General features: G+C 50.7%; 2 long non-coding RNA genes across 3 annotated transcripts in view; one reads left to right on the top strand and one right to left on the bottom strand.

The window, feature by feature from the left end:
- The first annotated feature begins 2,771 nt into the window (after positions 1 to 2,771).
- Positions 2,772 to 11,912, top strand: LOC140843192 (uncharacterized). Of its 2 annotated transcripts, XR_012120749.1 has the most exons (4): positions 2,772 to 2,959; positions 4,019 to 4,990; positions 7,216 to 7,310; positions 7,978 to 11,912. It is a non-coding gene; the product is annotated as an uncharacterized lncRNA (long non-coding RNA). The 2 variants fall into 2 exon arrangements; XR_012120748.1 differs by having other exon boundaries at positions 7,216 to 11,912.
- LOC140843191 (uncharacterized) overlaps positions 11,784 to 17,642 on the bottom strand; it is a 31,801-nt gene continuing 25,942 nt past the window's right edge. The window contains exons 3-5 of the long non-coding RNA XR_012120747.1: positions 12,997 to 13,467; positions 12,122 to 12,208; positions 11,784 to 11,917 (exon numbers count right to left, since the gene is read on the bottom strand). This is a non-coding gene — a long non-coding RNA (uncharacterized lncRNA). The remainder of the gene's footprint in view (positions 11,918 to 12,121; positions 12,209 to 12,996; positions 13,468 to 17,642) is intronic.

The following is a 17,642-nucleotide window of genomic DNA, read 5'->3' as shown; positions in this document are numbered from 1 at the left end:
GGTCTCCGGCTCTCCTTCTAGGGAGCCCGATGCAAGCACTCTGTTTTCCCTTTTTGTGCCCAACTCTCGTGTTCTGTCTCCTCAGAAGCGGGCTTGGAAACAGTCCCCACTATATGCGGTGCTGGGGGACAGAGGGGCAGAACCCCCATTATGACTAAAGTGCTAAGGGGCTCAGAGAAGGAGCAGCCTCAGGGGGTAGGGAAGGCACCTCAGAGAAAGGGTGCCCACCTTCTCTGGGCTGGGTTGTGTATTCTTCAGGGGGTGAGGTGGGAAGGGTGTTCAAGGCAGAGGTAACCTCACGCCCTTCAGTGTCCAAAGCACTTCCATTTGTGACTTCACAGCAAGTAGGAGGATGTGAAATGGAAAGGGCTTGCTTTAGAAGCCCCCAGAACGACCATCAGTGGTGAGCAGTGGCCTGGCCCTCTTCCTTCAGTGAACACTTGCTGCAGGAGTAGCTGAGTACGTGCAAAGCAAGTGAGCAAAATCATCCCGAACATTCCTCAGAAGACAACATTCTGTCCACTCTGTCATTTCCCTGTTCCCTCCCTGGACCAGAAAATCCCTTACAGCAGGGCAGGGGCTTGAGCACCAGGGAGGCCCGGCTCTGCTCTTTGCACAGAGTCACGTTTCACAAGTAAAAGATCCATCATGCCGGTGTTGATGCTCAGTAAATATCTGTCTCATGGCTTTGAACTGTTGACTTGTGAGGAGAAGGGGATCATTGAGAGCAGAAGGTGTTTAGATGTATAAAGACCTTCATTTATTCATTTGCCACACAACTTTGTGAGGAGATAATAGACTCAGGGACCAAGAAACAAGGAAGAGAGAAAACTATTGTTTCCTCTGTGCTGTACTGTGCCCAGGCATTGTGCTTTTATACGCTGCCCTTAAACCTCACAATAACCCAGAGGTGGGTTAAAATTGCCATTTTACAGATGGGTGAAACCAAGTGGAAGCAGTTGGACAATGGACATCTAGGCCCAGAGTCTGTGGTCTCTCCATTCTCCCTCCCTTCCTTCACTTCCACAGGAGGACATTTTTATCAAAGTTGCAGAGGTCTGGAGCACATTAACCAAATCCTTCTTGAGGCAGAAGATATGGAAGACCTCCGGGCATCCCTTTCAGGGAGAATTCTCTGACTCCAGCTGCCGGGGCCCAAGGAATGCTGATGAGCAGCATATTCTGCCCCCCAAGCCAGGCATATCCCAAACCACACTTCTAAGTGGGAGAGCTCCACGCCTCCAGGGACTGTAGGATTCAGAACCTGCTTTAGGCTTAATTTTCTCAAGGCATAAAGAGAGGTATAAATGCTGTTGAAAAACCGAGCTGACAAGCTCCTGGGAAACCTGAGCTACGCAAGTCTTAGTCAGAAGCGCTGGCCGAGGAAAGGCTGGCCTCTGCCATGCCAGGCGAATGGAAGCCTGCACATTCCAGGCTGCATGTTTCAAATACTTTCCGTGGTTTCGCCAGTGGAGGGCCAGGGGAGAAGAATCTGTCATTACCGACTTGGGTCTGCAAAACAGCTTGGCTGGCAGGGAGCTGAGAAATCACAGGAGGCAGAAAGCCTAACTCATGAGCTTCAGGGACGCGGGAATGTGTGGTGGGGGGTGGGGGGTGCGTTGGGGGCGCTGAGTGGCTACCCGACCTCAGACCCGAAGGGGCAGGATGGATCTTTTACCTCATAGTACCCCCTAGCCACTGACCTAACTGCTGTGACTGCTCCTCCCTCTGGGTGAGAGCCTTGTGCAGTTTTCCAAATGTTTTCTGTGGGTACAAGCATTTGTTGAGCAACTACTCAGTGCCATGCCTCATGCTGAGTATCTGATATGACAGCCCGAGGACATCACACGCCTACTTTTTAAATGAGGAAACTGAGGGCCAAAAGGGTATAGGAACTGCCCCATGCCACACAGCAAGTGGCCAGAACATCAGTTCATCCTTTGTGTGTCGGGACCCTACTATGTGTTGGACACTGGATCAATGGCTGGGGTGCCAAGATGGAGATGATGAGGTCTTTTTCAGTGGAGGCCTCAAAGTCTCATGCTCGTAAGCCATTTGGTGTTTATCAAGGTGCGTCTATATCTGCTACCAAAGTACGTAACTAAACCATGCGAGGGAGGAGGGGCAAGGAAGATCTGGAGACCTGCTCACATGGAAGTCGGGGATGGGAGGGGGTGGGTGCAGAAAGAGCCCTGGTGGTGAGTCCAGAGGCTTGGCTTCTTGGTTCAGCTGGTGCTAACTTGCAGTGTGACCCAGGGAAAAAAAGTCACTTCCATCCCTTTGGGTCTATTCTCTGAAGAATCACTGTCCATGCCCGGCCAACCTCCCTGTGGAGGGACTGTTGGTACACATCGTTGCCCTCCTGCCAATGGCTTCTGACGGCAAGCCTCTGCCACCCTCTGCCTGAAGACCTTCCCTGGCTGCAGGAGGGTGCTGTCCCGTAGGTTGTAGAAGTGCAGGGGAGTTCCTGGCCCCAGGAACAGTCATCGGCAAAAGACAGGTAGAAGCTGGGGGATGAAGGCCCCCTTCCTGCCCCTCCAACAGGACAGCTCAAGGCATGTGTCACCCAGCCTCCCAGAGCTCCCAGTGGCACAGAGCCACAGGTGCCCTTGGGGATTCTCTGCTCCTCAAGCACCCTCTCCCTCGCCTCCCTCACCCCCACGGCTGCTTCCCGAGGTCACCTCCCAAACAAACTACTGGCTCTCGAATCCTGTCTCAGGCTCCACTTCTGGGAGGAGCCAGACGAAAATACTTTCCTTGTCTGTGAAGGACTCCAGCCTGGAAGGAGCTTTAGCCGTCATCTGTGACACCCCATTACTGTCAGAAGGAGTGACTGAGGCCCCGGAGGAGAAGCTGCTGTCTCGGGAGCTGCAACTCTCCCCGCCTCTTCCCCAGGTCTTGGGAAGGCAGCCGCTCAGCCCCAGTGGCCCTGCCTCCAGCCAGGAGCAAGGCCTAGCAGGTGAGGCCCGGGTTCAGGGAGAGCGCAGAGCTGAGGGCACCCACACGGGGTTGTTCCTGGGCTACGGGTCCCTGTGGGCCCCTACCGCAGACCAAGGGGCCCCGAGGAGGAGGGCCTGTGGAGAGAACCACAGAGTCGGGGCGGCCACTGCAGGGCCTGAGGGCCCCGGTTTCCTCCCCGGGCTCCCCAGGCCCCCCCCCTACTTTGAGACCACACCAAAGCCCTCTGCTTGGCCTCCGCCCTCCCCATGGGTCACTCTAGCAGAACGTGCCCCCCACCCCCAGCTGGGCAGTACCTCTCCCCTTCGGAGTAGCTCTGCCTTCCATCCTCGCCAGGGAGCCACCCCCTCCCCCTGCCCCTCTGCGGGTCTGGAACCCGCGCTGGGCCCAGTGTGTCGCCTGTGGGGAACCACGGTGGCCGAACTACATGACGTACCACTGCTATGTCACAGCTTCCCATAAGCTCTCCAAGCGCAGGCTTGCTTACCTTTTTGTCCTCAGATGCTGGCTTTTATAGCTCTATAAATATTTATGGAGTAAGTATAGGAGAATCACTCAAATTTGTTCAGTCCCCAGAGTCACTGTCACCTTTCCACCTGTGTTGTCCCTCTCTTTGGTCACTCATAGAGACAATAGAGCCAGAGAGAAGCTCCTCCGGAGGAGGGATAAGGCTGCTGGCAGGGTAGGGGGCACAACAAGCGAGAAAGGCACCCACCGGCCAGGCTTGTGGGGAGAAGGGGGAACCAGAGGGGCCTGGGCAGGCAGAGGCTCCTAGGCTTAACCTTTAGGGAGCCCGATGGGGAGGCCAAGGGCCGGGGGTACGGGACCCCAGACCAGAGCCTCAGAGTTCCTTTGGAGATACACAATCAAGTGGTCCTGTAACAGGTCCCTTCTTGGGACTATTCTGTAGAAGTCAGTGGTTCTAAAAGCTTTTCTAGTTGTGGCATCCAAAAAAAATCCTGCCTAGAGGTCCAACATGTAAATAATTGCCCTGGTTGAAGGGAGGAGGGAGGCAGTTGGGGATGGAGTTGCCAGTCCTCTCAACGACCCCTTCTCCTAGGCAAACCACTCTAGAGTCCCCTGGGCCTCCACAGAGCTGTCTGGAAACAACTGGCCAAGCAGGAAGAGCTGGACTATGTCTGAGGATCCAGTTTTAGTTCCACTCTGCCACTTACAGGCTGTGTGAACCTGGGGAAGTCTCATCACCTCTCTGGGCTTCCAGTCCCTCATCCCACAATGGAAAACATAACATCTCCCTCACAGGGTTGCTGAGAGGCTGAAAGGCGATCGCCAGCAGAGCTTTGCACCTTATTATGGTCATATTATCTGTGGACAGGAGGCCCAGAAGAACGTGAGAAATTTTGTGTCATCTTGAAAGAGGAGCTCATGGAGGCAGTAGGCCCTGGGCTGAACTGACACAAGACTCAGTTGCCTTTCTTCCTGGGGTTTTAGGCCCCAAGGGCTCAGGAGACATCTCTTTGCCCCAGACCTCATTACCCACCCAGCTGGCGCCCTCGCACAGCCATTGTTTCTCTTCCCTGGGTGTGGAGCTGAGACACGTGAGCATGGAAAATTCCTCCCCTCTCTGCTCCACCAGCCAAACCCCAGTCCCAGCCTGGGACCACAGACCCCTAAAGGGAGGCAGAGCGTTCTGACTCCAGGAATCAGCTAATGCAACCTTGTTAATTACTATGTAAATTACTTTAATAGCCTGGATCCCCCTTAGACAATTGTTTAGGGGCTTGAGGCCCTGGACTGGGGAGAAGGTTTCTCCAGTGAGGGGAAGGAGTAGCCTTTCCAATTGGCCCAAGAGCTCCATGTATGGTTTCCCGTGGGGCGGGAGCAGAGCCACAGATGGGCAGCTGGCGGGAAGGATGGCTCTCATCTGACCCTGGTCCAGGAGGGCCCTGAATGTGACACCGACATGCAGGAATCAAGTCCATCTTTGAAGGTTGGAACTAAAAAGGACCTCAGATGATCTCTAGTCCACCTTCACCCCTCACTGCACAGGGAGAAACAGAAGCCAGAGCAGGTAAGTGACTTACCAAAGTCATACAGCAGGGGGCGCGCAGGCAGGGCGGGAGCACTAGTGCTGCGTTTCCAGCCCAGGAGGTCTCCAACCGGCACCTGCAGATGAGCCGGTCCTCGGTGTCCTGCCTGTGACATCGTGTAGTGAGACTTTCCCAGTTTACAGGGGAAAAAATAAAGTTAAAGGGAGGTATTTTATAAATTTTCAGTTCTACACATAGTTGTTTTTTTTTAAGAGATGCTATCCTACAGACCTATAAGAGGTTATCTTTTCTTCTTTCACATGCTCTTATAATGTGAAATCAAGTGTGTTAAAATGTCATTCTGTGAAGGACACCAGGCTTTAAGATGCTCTGACCTAAAGGAAACCCCAGTCCCAAAGCGCTTATTTTTGTCCCAATTTTCCAGATAGGGTAAGAGACACAGGGAGATACTAATGACTTGCCTCAGGACTTCTGATGGATCGATGCTCTTTCCACTATGCCCTTGGTTAGGAGTGTGTGTAAACTAAGAGTGACTAAATTGTGAAGAGCAGAGCTAGGAAGGGAAGTGGGGAAGAGACAGGCTGATCATACCAGGGCTGTGCCAGATGATGAGCTCGTGAGTACTTAGTGGGCCTGCTGACGCCTCTCCTGGCTGCTCCGGGCGCTCTGCTCCCCTCTGCAGCAAAGCCTGTTTCAGACAGGAGGTCTGTTGCAATGATGAGAGCCAAGCTAGAGTAGTTTCACCATATGTGGCTCCGTGGCCACTTACCACCTGTGTGACCTCGGACATGTGGCATCACCTCTCTGAGTCTTGATTTCTTCATCTGGAAAATGAGCATAAGAATACTTGCCTCATGGGATGATTGAAAGAATGAAATGAGATGGTTCTATGCACCTGGCACAGTGCCTGGCATGTCACTTTCTCCCTCTTCATCTCTGTCTCTTTAAGATGTAGATAACAAAATGTATTTAGGTTAGGGTCAAGTGCACAGGGAAACACAACAGGCTATTAGGGCTCCACTAAGTCCCCTGTGACTTCCTCAAACCCCAGTGCGATGCATCCAACCAGAGACCCTCGGTGCCCAGAAAGGCTCCACTAGGAGCCCCCCATCAATGCCCTGCAGGCCCAGCTCTGCCCTGTACTCAGGCACAAGCTGCCTGCTCCTTATGTCAATACCCAGGCCTCCCTTGAGCCCCCAAGTCAGAAAGCCTTCCCACTGACTGCCCCCAGAACTGGCTGCCCTTGGTCCTCAGTGCCTCCATGGAGGACACAGATGCCTCCTCCCCTTCTCTCCACTGCCTCGGATAGATGTTCCAGCATCACTTCAACCCAGGGTTCTAGGCTCTGAGTATTTCTTAGAATCTGCTGGAAGGAAAAGGTATGGACGTCTGAGCCTTGGTCTCCACCCTGGGAGTGGAGGGGTCACAGCCCCTTCCCCACCATGACCACACGGGGGGAAATGCATAGGGCTGTGAAGCTGTGGGTAAAATTGCAGCATTTCCAGAATCTCTTGCCTGGCCTTAGTGCATCTCCAAATCAATAGCTAATGACATGGGGCAGCGAGGGCATATCTGGACTTGAGAGGTTGGGTGGGGCCCCTTTTTGCAGCCGAGTCATGAGAGACATGGGCGAGCAGAAGTGGACAACGGTTTGTAAGCAATAAACCGTTTTCCCCCACTTTATTTCTCTCTTTGACTGATTTCTGTCAAAGGTATTTTGCCCTAGGCTGGGAAAATATCTTCCCCCTCAGAGTTACAGAAGCCCTCCGAGAGGCAGGGATTGCTGATGGTATCAAGACACAAATATGGATGTTGTTGTATGAAATATGCCAGGCTATCTTTGTGGTGTCCGATGCACTGGGTCCCATGCCCTGGCTACTGTCTCCTCCCGCCTCCTAACCTCAGAGGTCACTTCCTTGGACAGGGGCCTTTGCCCTCCACCCAAGCTTGGCTCTGTGTGTCTCCCCACCTGAGCACTTCCCCCAGGGGCCTGTCACGGCCTGCTTGCCCTGCACTGAGCTCCAGGAGGGAGGGAGCCACATCTCATTCACCAGGCTCTGGGCTGCAAGTAACAGAATCCAACTAAAGCTGTTTAATCAAAAAGGGGAATTTGCTTGAAGTCCCTGAATGTGGTTTAGGAGGGGCCCAAGGACATGCCTCAGGAAGGGCTGAAACCAGAAGCAGATCCCCCTCCAGACACTTCTCCTTCATTTCTCAGCCCTGTTTCTTTCTCCTCTCTCTGCAGGATTTTATAATAGGAAGCTTTTACTGAGCCTCTAAAATGACAGACATACCATTACCAAAGTGAGACACGAACAGTCCACTGGGCACAATTTTCAAGTAAGTGGTCAAAAGCTGCTTAGATAACCTTAAGACCCTCACCTTAAGCCTTTTCCCGCATAGAGGTTGTGAAGGGGTGGGAGTCAGAGAGTAAGGAGTTTGAGAAGGAGGCATCCGGATCTGTCTGTAAGGTGTAGGTCCTTACCATCAACAAAGAGAAGTAACCATAGCTGACAGTGATGGAGCAGGAATCCAGTGCCGGCACCCACTCTAAGCACTACACATGGATGATCCATTCAGCCCCCTCAAAAGACATCTGATGGATGTTCTTTCACTAGCCTCCATTTTACAGATGAGAAAACTGAGGCTTGGGAAAGTTTAGTGACTTGTCTAGTAAGTTGTAAAGCTGGAATGTCAACTGGCTACCTGACTCACAAGCCCTGGTTATGCAGCGCCATGTGTCAGCCTGTGGATGTGGCACACGGCATTCCTGGGTGTGTCATGCATTACCCGTCCATCTGCCCATGCTGACATAGGTGGCACGTGCATTGCGCCCTGGGCGTTAGGCAGGCATGCATGTGTGCGGGCCGTGCACTGCCCCAGCTGGATACCCAGGAGGGAGGCACCGTCACACCTCTGTGTCTGGCTCATTCATCTCCCACACAGTGCTGGTGAAACCACCCAGCCGCTGCTCTTCAGTGACCATTTTTCTTAATGAAAACTTTAGCTCACAGAGGAGTGGTTGCTGAGTGCTGGGAAGCCTGGCGCTTGCAGCTTTGGCTGGTGAAGCCCCGGGGCGAGGAGCGGGGCCCTCGTTCCCTGCTCACTGTTCCGCCCCTGCTGGGGGCTCTGGGGTAAGCAGCAGCCACTGCGGGGAGAAATACCAGCTTCAAAAGACCTGAGAGACCTCGGCACCTACCTTCTCTTGACCTTCACCGCCCACCGCCTCCGCCAACCTTGTTTCTGGCCCCCTCGACCAAGTTACCACCGAGCCGCCTTCTGAACACCCACTTCACCCTGATCGCCGTCCTGCTCTGCGAGCCTCCCTGCCTCTCTTCTATCCTAAACATAAAACCCTACATTTGTGCCCAGCTTTCCACCTGGGCCCAACCTGCCAGCACTGGGATGGGGAGGAAGATGCCCTCACTCTCGGGGCACAGCCCACCCCACTTTCCTCCATGTCCTCCGCCACCCCTGGCACAGGAGTGGGCTTATTCATGGGGCTCCAGAGGATTGACCTAAGGGTGCTGCAGGAAGTTCATCTCAGCTTCGACAAAGGCTCTGTGTGCCAGCTTGGTGCTGGGCCCCTCCCTAGCCGCCCTGGCCCTCGGCCTCATCACACCCCATTTTCAGGTGCGTACCTCACTACTTCAGTCACAGAACCAGTGGGCAGCAGAGAACAGCAGTAATGACTCCAGATTGAGGCCCCGTGAAGGGTCAGCTGCTGGAGGGCTTCTGCCCCTGCCTTGTCAACCACTGCGACAACCCAGGGAGGTCGGCGTGACCTCAAGGAGGTGGATCCTCATTGCCCACTGGCTGTGTATTTGGGAATCGGCCTACCCAGTGGAATTTATTTTAATCCCCAAGCAATACTCACCATTCTTTCTAGGTCGTTGCAGATTTGCACAGTGGCAAAAATCTGGGTGGCCCTGCTCACCGGCTCCCGGCGAAAGTCCAGGAAGGTGACGCTCTGCATGCTTAAGTCAGCTCACACTGCGGACAAGCATCCTTCGCATGGTCTCTGCAGTGCTGTGCTTTTTGCATTTTTGTGCTTTTGGTTGGTGATTTCACTGTTGACAACAGCTGCTGGCTGAAGTGCTGCCTAAGTGTTCCTAAATGCCACAAGGCTGCGGTGCCCTTCCAGAGAAAACTGGTGAGACAGAGAAGCTTCCTTTTGTCAATGAATCGATAGCATAAACAAGGTGTCTAAACAGAAAGACACCTAAAACAAGGTTATGTATTGATTAATTGATGACAATGTGATCAGAGGCTCTCAGAAACCTAACCCTGTATGTTCCTGGGAATAGTGGCTCTGTATTTGCAAATTCAGTGTTCCCAGCATTGTTGTACAACATGATAACCACGAGTAAAGAATAGACTGTGTTTTCATCCTTTTCTGGTGAAGACGCATGGCTAAGAGAGGTTAAGTCAGCACCTGGGTGTTAGCACAGCTAGTGAGTTTCAAGCTAGTCTGCCTAAGAGTCAGAAATAAGCCCCCCATTGTTTTAGAAGGTGTGGGGTAAATGCTGGTGGCCTGGGACGTAAGTGTGGCAGTGGATTCCGACTTGGCATTAAATAGTATTATCTAAAGTTCTTTTTCATTAATATTTCAGTCTTTATGATGGATACAAATGAAAGCCTGGGCTTGGTGGGAGTCAGTCCTTAATGCCTCTCAAATCCTCCTAATTCCCCTAGAAAGAGCAGCTCCTAGGTTCACAGGGTCTAGCTGGAATTTAGAAACAACTATTTTTATACTTGACTTCAAATAAAATACCATAAATAATGGCTTTTAAAAATGGTGTTTAATTTCCAACAAAGTGATTAAACGTTTCTTTTCAAATACATGCAGTTAAGTAATGGTGTAGATATTTAAAGAGAAATGTAAAGTGTAGGAAAAGTCCCAAAGGCGGCATGTAGTGGTATGTGGATGAGGCAAAAATCAAGAGGGTGACATGTGAGTGCCATGTGGTTTGGGGGTGCTGGCAATGTTCTGTTTCTCGATCTGGAGCTGAATGCACAGAAGTGCGTCAAAACTTTTAGTGGCTTAAACCAGTGTGGCTACCCCAACACCAGATTTGTTTTATTTTACAGTTCTGGAGGTCAGAAATCCACAATGGGTTGGCAGGGCTGCGTCCTTCGAGAGACTATCTAGAGGACCATCTGTTTCCCTGTCCTTTCCCGCTTCCAGAGGCTGTTGCACCCCTTGGCTTGTGGCCTCTTCTTCCATCTCCAAAGCATCAAATCTCTCTCTCCTGTCTCCCTCTCTCCTTTATAGAGACGCCTGTGGTTATATTGGATCCAGCTGGATAATCCTGGATAATCTCCCCATCTCATAATCCTTAAACACATCTGCAAAGTCCCTTTTACCATGTAAGGTGACATATTCACAGGCCTGTGCTTAGGACGTGGACATGTTTGGGAGCCATCATTCTGCCTACCACACGTGCTAGCGTGGGTACACGGGAACACATGTACAGAGAGGGAGGGCGTGTGCGTGTGTGTGGGTGTGTGTGGAGCCTACAGAGCTGGGCCCTGGGTAACTAAGGCTCCTCCATGCTCACAGCACTCCGTGCATGCAGCTGCCATCTGCCCCTGTCTCCTCAAGACCTCCCTTTACAGCCAGCCAGCAAGGTGGCCTCTTCCCTCCCAACTGGGACCAGGGTAGAAGGGAGGGAGGGGATCCCGCGGTGGGGCCAGGCAGTGCCCAGAGCCTCTGCTGAAGACATGAATGGTTGGGGTGGGGAAGGCGGGCCCAGGCCACCCACAACAATCACTCCATTCAATTGCTCTTTAATGGGCTTCCCCAACGAACCCGCTTCACTGTGTGTCTTCACCCGGAGCCACCTGGTCACCTTTCTGGCCACCACCAGCCTTCCTCTTTGCTTGGCTGAGTTTGGGAGTTTTATAAATTGTAAATTCATCTGCCTTTATGATTGCACCACTTATTTTCAAAACCGAGGTGCCCCTTGGAAAGCATTTATTAGTGATAAATAATTAGTAATTTATTAGTAATAATGAAAAAGTAAGAGCAGCTATCATTTCTGGGCTGCTTGCCTTCCACATCAGCATGGTAACCCTTCACACACATTATAGCCTTTAACCCTTGTGCCAGCCCCTCGAGGGGCGTCTCCTTGCTGCCCATGTTTAAGGATACGGCATCTGAAGGGCAGAGAGGGTAAGCGACTTGCCCAAGGTCCTGCAGCGAGTGAACAGAGGAGCTGGGAGTTGGGTGCAGGCCCTAGAGGTCACCCACACTGCCTCACTGGGGTGAGACTGCGACGGGAGAGACATTCCTGTGTGTCAGCCTGGCCCTCCCGGGAGTTCTCCTCCCACATCCGCTGTGTCCTGGGGAGGGAGGGAAACGGGGCCCAGGTTTGGAGCTGTGCCTTGTCGGTTTCAGAGTAAGTTTTTCGGTGTCATGGAGGCTTTGGGGGGGCCTGCTGGTGCTTGGGGGTGGGGCTGTGTGACCCCGAGGTGCCTCTGGGCCTCAGCTCCTCTTCTCTAACTTTGGAGAGCTGAACTTGATCTCTCAGGGCCTTCTAGGGCTGCGCTTGACGGGCTCCTGCAGGGACTGTCACCTGCCAGAAGGCTGCTGGGGGCTCGCTGAACCCACGGGGGTCACCCCAGAACCCTCGGTGACATGTCTCATCCTCTTCAGGCCGTGGCCCATGGTCCTGGGGGTGTGGTCTCCATCTTCCAAGGATGTGGGTTAAGTGTGAGGCTGGAGATCTTGACACCTAATCTTCCTTCCTTAAAATCAAATAAATTAGTATTTAGAATACAATTGCTGAGGCTTCTGGGAAGATGGCAGAGTAGGAGGCTCCCATGGTCACTTCCTCCCACAGACACACTGAGGCAGCAACGACGTGTGATGTAACGCACTCTGAAATGACCTGCAGACTGCGGGACAGAGCCTCCGCAGAGAACGACATCAGCAGAAGGCCACCCTGAGAAGGACAAAAGCATCAGCGATGTGGTTGGGACCCAGCTCCCCAATCCCTGCCCCGACTTCGCATGTCAACCCACAGCGGGAGGAAAGCCGCACCAGAGTGAGGGGGTCAAGCCCCACACCAGGCAACCCAAGCCCCGGGAACCTGCACCGGGAGGATGAGCCCCCACAACATCTGGCTTTGAAAATCAGCAGGGCTTACCTCTGGGAGAGCTGCCGGGCTGTGGGAGGCTGGGTCTCTGCTGTGTCACTCAGTCTGGGACCCGGCACAGAAGGCACAGTGTAAGTGCTGGGGTTACACATAAAGGAGATTTACTGACTAACTTCGGGTGCACCAGAGGTGGGGGGACCTGCAGGAGCTTTCTTCAGGGGAGGAGGTATGGGGAGCACCATTTTTCTTGCCCTTCCTCAGCCCAGCTGTCTAGACTCTTGTGGGAACCAGTTGGGACACACTCCATCTAAGGTGCCAGTAGCACCTGCCCCACCCCAGAGCTCCCTTGTAGACTCACCGCACCCAAGCCACCCACCGGGCAGGAGCTGGCCCCGCCTCCCAGCATGCCTGCAGTAGCGCCGGGGTAAGCCCTCCCTCCCCACTGGCGCCCACAGAAGTCGTAGCCAACCATCACTGACAGCCGGGCTGAGGGCTGGGCCTGCCCACCAGCACACTTGCAGTGTCTGAAGCCATGCTTGTGACTAGCCACATCAGGAGCCAGCTCTGTCAGCTGGTGCACCCACAATAGGTGCATCCAGTCATTGCTGACCGCTGGGCACAGGCCCAGCCCCGTGCACCAGGGCACTCACAGAGGTTGTGGCCCAGCCACAACAGGAGGGCAGGCAGCCTACACAGGGACCCTCCTGGAGCCCCTGGTTCTGGTGACCAGGGGTATTTACTACTGGCACCACAGGCTGCATACTATGTAAGACCAGGAGACATAGCTGGCTTACCTGATACACAGGAACAAACACAGAGAGCCAGACAAAATGAGGAGGCAGAGGAATATGTTCCCAAAGAAAAAACCTGACAAAATGCCAAAATAAGAGGTACACAAAACAGAGAAAAGCAACTTTGAAGGATACAAGGCAAATCTCTGGTGCAAAAGAATTCTAAATAATTTGTGTAGATATCCCTCTTTCAAGGAAGGGGGAGCTTAAGTCCCCAAGCCTTAAGTGTGGGCTGTGCATAGTGACTTCCTTCCTGAGTACAGAACGGGAAGGGGATAAGAGTACCTTACTAGTGGGACACCTGACAGGCACTGCCTCATCCAGGTGGTCAAGGCAAACATCCACAGTGCTAAGTTACGTTGACACGTATGTACCTTTTCTCTGGTATGATGACAATGCACTTAGCCTCTGTGGTCTTCCTCCCCAAAACTCTAGCCCCAGTCTAATCATGAGAAAACCAGCAAAGCTCAGGAGAGAGGGACACCTGACCAGCCCTCAAAACTACCAAGGCCATCAAACACCAGAGAAGTCTGAGAAATTGTCACAACCAAGAGGAGCCCAAGGAGACATAACAATGACAGGTATGGTGATATCTTGGATAGGATCCTGGAAAAGGAAAAGAAAGACAGTAAGTAAAAACTAGTGAATCTGAATAAACTATGAACTTCAGTTAATAAGAATGTGTCAATACTGGTTCATGAATTATAACCAGTGTAGCAGGCTGACAGAGGAAGCTGGGTGGGCAGCACAGGGAAGCTCTCTGTACTACCTTTGCAACTTTTCTGTAAATAGGAAGTTCTTCTAAAACTAAAAGCTTACTTTAAAAAGTTTTAAAGCCTTTCTGCATCTATCATCAGAGCCTTATACGTAACTTGCAATGAATAATACTTTTGCTAGATATTTATGTACCTTAATCAGTTGCTTAGCCATATCTATTTCTAATGGTGTTTTTCCAAAGAATTTTTTTTAAATTTGATCTTCCCCCCCGTCAAAGAATTGCCTAGAAATCATCTTCAAATTTACATCTTATGATTGATAAAATGGAAATCGTTGCCACCTTTCGTAGACTCTTCTGTAGATCACAATATTTTTAATGGGAATACAGTTTACCTGCAGAGGTAACATGGAGGATATTCTTGATTCTAATTTCTTTAGACAGGAAGGGTTAACTATTTCAGCCTAAATATTTTTACCAGTAGCATCTTTTAAACCTCCATTTAGAGTACCTTTCTTTAACAAGGATTATGAGAAAATAAATCTCATCACCTAAGTTGACTTTGTAACTTAGGAAAAATATTTTGCCAGTTGTAGATGCTGCAGACCATAAGTCTTCTGTCTGCCTTCAATCCAAGCACAAAACATAGATTTGCCCAATTACAAGTAGGAGCTCCATCAAAATATCTTTGCACAAACCAAAACATATCAGAGAAAAAGTATAGAATTTTTAAGTTAAATCTTGGCCCCCCTTTGAGCTCTCATTACTGTGTTCAGCAACTGCTTTGCTTTTGAAGGGTGAACTTAGCAGTTGTCCAGTGTCAAATAACTGAAATTTGCTAAAAGCTTTGTTTAAAATACCTAAAATTTAATAGAAGTTTCAAACATTATAGTTTATTTGGGCACACTTGTTGAACACTCTGATGAAAGATTTTCAGTTGTTTTTGAACAAAATTTCGAGGATGCATTTACAGAATATTCAATTCCATTGTGAACACTTAAGATGGCTTGCAAAGTAATTCTTCAGAGACTCAAACATTTGAAAACTTTGGCTGATGTCAGAGAGCAAAAAAGAGAAGACACACGGCGAGGCAGGGCTGTGCCAACTCGGACAGGTGACTGAGGCGAAAAGAAAAACCAATATTGTTTATCCTGCCTTCATGTGAAATTTGATCTTTTGTTCATCAAGGACAAAATTTTTTGCTTTAGTTCTTATTTTTTAAATACCGCATTAGAAGATTATTTATCTTGGTCACTGCGCTTTTGGTGGCCCCTTAAACTTTGCACCTGAGGCAGATGCCTTCCTGCCCACAACTTAGTCTGGCCTCTGCTGCCCTATTGAAACGTTGTGTATTAAATGTCAGTTTGCCATGAAAATATTGTAATGTAGTTACACTTTATGTATGTATGTGTGTGTGTGTGTGTGTGCGAGTGTACATACAAGTAACTACAATTTCTGTTTCAATTGATATACCATCACAGCTTGTTTTAGCCCAATTTTCAATTATATGGGCATCACCACCAATTTCAAGTTCATTTCTGCTCCATGAATTTCCTAATTGGATATGAATATTGTTTTTTGCCATGCTGCTGTGTTCTGCTAAAATTTATATTCATATTTGCAAGCACAAATAATTCTATTTTCAATGCTGAACTTTGTAAATGAATTTGCGAGAATGTGTACAGCAGTGTCAGATGTTTCACCCCCACCGGGATGAATTCCCAAAAGCTTGGCTTTGAGTCCATTATTGAAATACCTGAATTTCTATATGAAGCACTTGGCCTTCATTTAAAATTGCTGAGGGTCAGTATGTGAGGTTGCAAAGAGCAGAGCCCCTGTCAGGGGACTTTGTGATGGGCATGACTCCACCAGGAGCTACGAAGGAAGCTCATGGAGGTCTGAGCTGGAGCCCCCAGGGGCCAGACTAAGAGACCATGTGGAATCGAGGACAAGCCCAGGCACCCAGCGGCAGAACATTCCCCGGATGTCTCCTTCCTGTGGTTCTGCTCCCACCTGAAAGCTCTGTCCACACAGGCCAAGTTCCTGAACCAGGCCATCTGAATGGCTAGGTCATTTTCTGAGCGAGGGCATGGGAGGGTGGCAAGCCTGTGGATTGGGCCAGCCTTTAGTCCAGTCAAGGGGCAAATGGTGGCACAAAGTCACTTGGGACAGAATGAGTTAGCCTGCAACACACAGGCATTTTCCTTAGGGGCTGTGGCTACGCCCTCAGTGGGCACTGACTGGTGGCCCTGGTACAGTCAGTACACAACTGCTGCTGGGCCTCAGTGACTCCTCCCCCAGACAGCTCTTCTCTCTACTGACGGCCCATCTGACATTGATACTGCAGCTCTGTTACCGGAAGCTGCTCTTTATGTCCATATAGCCAGACATTCTAGAAAGGAAAATGTGTCCTCCATAGTGACCACTGTCTACTGAGACAACAGTCCCAAAATTACCCAGACGAACCTGCCAGCCTCTGCCCATGCAGTCTTGACACCACCTCAGGACCCTAACTGGGAACATTTATGGCACCCTTGTAGAGTATTTCCCAGCCTCCCTTGCACCCTTCCCATGGTGGCCATGTGACACAGTCAGTGAGATTGAAGGGCAGATTGTTGCTTGAGATTTCCAGGAAAGCCCCTGCAAACGAGGCAGGCTCAGCCACCACACGCCTGGACCTTCCCCTCCTGGGACTGCGGGTTTGCAGCGAGAGGGGGAGCAGCCAACTCAGACCATGAATGATTGAGAAAAGGAAAGATTCTGGGCCCCTGACCGCGTTAGGGACCCACTGCAGCATAACTGGATTGCCTGTCTCTATATTTCTTTTATTCAAAGGAAGGAAATTAAACTCTCATTTGTTCACATTACTGTTGGGGAAATCTCCCAGAGCATCATTCCTAACTGTGTCAGCATCCAAATCTCTCCTTTCCAACTGAGTTCAGTGCAGAGGAATTCGATGGAGCCCTAGGGAAGCACATACACAGTCCAGTGTGGTGACCCGTCCCTTGCCTCCAGGCACTGTTTTCTCAACCAGCGGCAAGGAGAAGCAGTGCTTAGATCTGGGACACAGTTCTGGGAATCACAGGACCCCCAGGGATCCTGCTCTTATCTGGGTCATGTGCCCTCATGCTTTCCACTTGTCTTTCTGATCCAGGCCATGACTTTGCTGTACTGAAACTCCAGTCACCTTCAATTCCCACCACAGACATTCTTGAAGTGCAGTGGGAAGCAGAAGTCCCAAGGAGGGAGGAAGGGAGAGAAGAGGAAAACAAGACACCATCAACTGCTTTTTTAGAGACTTTACATTGTCTAAGATAAAGTAAAATATTAAAACAGTGCCACAGATTTTGCACTTTCTCTTCTGTGCCAGGCATTTTGTACCTTTGATTTCATCTTATCCTCATAATGGTCTTGTGATTAGCATTATTATTCCAGTTTCACAGGTGAGAGATTAAGGCTCACAGAAATTCGGTGACATACCCAAAGCCGCACTGCAGACCTGACTTGCCCACATCCCTTCTTGTCTGCCCTCCCAGCACTGAGTCATTCTCCCCAGAGCAGTCAGAATGATCTTTTTAATACGTCATTCCCATCATGCCTCTGTTTCAAACTTTTCAGTGTGTTCCCACTGCTGTTCTAGACAGACTGGCTTGTCGCCCTGAGACCTGAGACCTGGCCCCTATCTCTCTCACATTACTTGGCCACTTGCTTCCGCCATCTTGCCCTCAAAGGTTTGTGCTTCCTCTTACACAAACTCTTGTCCTGTGCTGTATTATATTATTTTATGTTACGTTATGTCATGTCATGTCACATTATATTAATATACTCATACCCCCTCTGCTCAGAATGTGCTACCCCACCTCCTTCTCCTAGGACTCTCCCACAAAAAATGGTTCCTTATAAGATTGCAACATTTGGTTCCACATGCTTAAGCCCCTTTTTTCAATCCCCCAATAGACAGCAGTCTGACCCTTAAAGGTGACCTTGCTCAGGGTGAGACTTTTACCTCCTGGGAATTGTTTGGTCTGAGCTCCGCCCCCACTGGCCCATGCAGTCTCCCCTTTCC

The sequence above is a fragment of the Manis javanica genome, chromosome 8 (genome assembly GCF_040802235.1).
Source record: "Manis javanica isolate MJ-LG chromosome 8, MJ_LKY, whole genome shotgun sequence".
NCBI lineage: Eukaryota > Metazoa > Chordata > Mammalia > Pholidota > Manidae > Manis > Manis javanica.
Note: the sequence above shows the minus strand (reverse complement) of the source record. Positions and strands in the feature narration are given on the sequence as shown.